General features: G+C 57.7%; 1 protein-coding gene across 1 annotated transcript in view; it reads left to right on the top strand.

The window, feature by feature from the left end:
* Positions 1-2,228, top strand: part of SMOC2 (SPARC related modular calcium binding 2) — a 101,999-nt gene that overhangs the window by 75,767 nt on the left and 24,004 nt on the right. The gene's annotated exons all lie outside the window — the stretch shown is intronic.

Consider the following 2,228-nt stretch of genomic DNA (forward strand, 5'->3'; position numbering starts at 1 on the left):
CCCTTTGCTTCTTTCATTTGCCTTTATTTGTTCTTATTTTATGTGAATGAGTAATTCCCACAATTTTCCACCAAACCTCCAACAGTTTCTCCTTATTCTCTTAAAAATAAAGGAAAAATATCAACTGAACGAAATAAATATTCTAATAAAAATCTCACCGGGAATCCTGCCAAGCGCGGCGCAGTGGTCACTCCTCAGGCCCCGCCGGGAGTGTCCGCCGCACCTGCCAGCGCCCAGCGGCGGGCCTCCTGACACCACGTGCAGGCTCCCCGATTCCTGGACTTGGCCAAACGCCCCCTCGCCTCTAGGAGAGACCCACCCAAGGACCATTCTCACTGACCAAAGGTGGTCTGAAGAGGGAGGAATGAAACCGAGGTGAGAAGTGCCAACATCTGGCACCGGTGCACAGTGAGCGGGCACGGCGGGGGGGAGGGGGGGCAGACACGGGGGGCGGCCGGCACGGTGGGGTGGGGGGGGCCTGGGCGCACCCTCATCCCCCGGAACCACAGCAGCATCTCCACATCCAGCCCCCAGAGCCCGGACTGTGTCTGCACACTGGGGCTTCATGTCCAAGCGTCTGTGCGTCTGTTAGCAAGATGTGCCCGCAGCCACCAGAGAGGCCTGCGCAGGCCAGTCCCGGGTCTGGGAGCGCTCGAGACCTCTCCCACGTAAATTAACAGGAACGGACTCTGCACTTCACACCATTTCCACTTTCGGAAGGTTTCACCAGCACGCTCTGCTCTCGCGGAGTGTGGATCCCATACTGGATACAAGACCCACTTGGCCCGGTTCCCTGGGCCCTGCAGGGTCCCCGGGACCTGCGGGTGAGGCCCTGAAACCCCTCTGCGAGGCAGAGCCGGCATCTCAGGATGTCCCCGCAGACGCTGTGCCTCGACGGTCATGTGTTCACCACCACAGGGCCCCAGTGCCCTCGGCCCCCTGGTCGTGGGATTCCTGCCTCACCATGTCTTTAGGACAGAAAACATGTGTGATTTTAACTGAGTTTTTACTCCGCATCCTGCCCTTGGAAACCCTGGATTTCATGGCCTGTTTCTTCCTCACACATCCTACAAAACAGTTTGCGCTTAAAGCCCTTAGTAATGTTACTCACTTACAAATTTAACTTGGTATTTAAATCATCAAGGTCACTGGTCAGATAAAATAGGGTAGCTCCGGTCTACTCAGTCCCGTCACATCCCGACCCCGGCCCCGAACTCTGACACGGGGACACAGCACGGACGGCTCACAGCAGACACTGTGTCCTAAGCGCTCTCTGCCGCCCAGCGACCCGTGCTACCCCCCCCCCACCCCCCCGAGCAGCGGCTGACAGGGACAGCGCTGGGCAGGCCAAGCCGCTGTGGGCACAGCGCGTGCGTCGCGGGCCCGGGCTGGCCGCGTCTTCGGGGATAGACGGCCGCGCATCTCAAATAGAACGCTTTGCTCCTGCCCGGCTAAGGTTTAGCAGACGCACGCTTGCGAATTCGGTGTCTGGCCGGACACAAAAACCCCAGGCGGTGAGGCTTTAATGGGTGACATGTTCACATCTGGTCTTACCTTTGGAGGAGCCTTGAAGGCTGAGTCCACTTTGGAGAAGACGTAACTTCTGGAATTTTCCATGTGCTGCAGCAGCTGGGGCAGGGGCTGAGCTCGGGGCGCAGGGACCCTTCCGTTCACCGACCACGCAGTGCCACATCCCCGTCGGGGCTCGGTGGGCACCACACAAGGTCACCACCCGTCGCCGGCGCAACCATCTCACCGACTGTACCCCCGGCGCCTGACTGACTTCTGGGACTGTTTCTACCTCTCAATCCCTCCACCCACCCCCCCCAGACAGCTCTGCACTCGAGTCTGGGTTTTTTGTCTCTTCTTTGTTTCGCTTCTTAAATCCCACATATGAGTGAAATCATGGGAATCGTCATTCTCTGTCTGACCCACTTCACTTAACATCATAAATATATAAAGAACTTCTACAAATCAACCCAGAAAAGCAGATAATCTTATTAAAAACCGGCAAAGATCCTGAATGGACACTTTTCCAAAGAGATGTACAAACGGACAACAGACCCATGAACAGGAGCCCAAGTTCGGGTGAGGACATGGAGAAGGGACCAGGGGCCCGGCAGGTAGAGGGCAAAGGCGCAGCCGCTGTGGGAAACGGCAGGGAGGCTCCTCAGCGAGATCCCAGCAGGACCCCTGCGATGCAGAGAGCGCCCCGGGGGGGGGGGGGG

The sequence above is a fragment of the Suricata suricatta genome, chromosome 7 (genome assembly GCF_006229205.1).
Source record: "Suricata suricatta isolate VVHF042 chromosome 7, meerkat_22Aug2017_6uvM2_HiC, whole genome shotgun sequence".
Lineage (NCBI taxonomy): Eukaryota > Metazoa > Chordata > Mammalia > Carnivora > Herpestidae > Suricata > Suricata suricatta.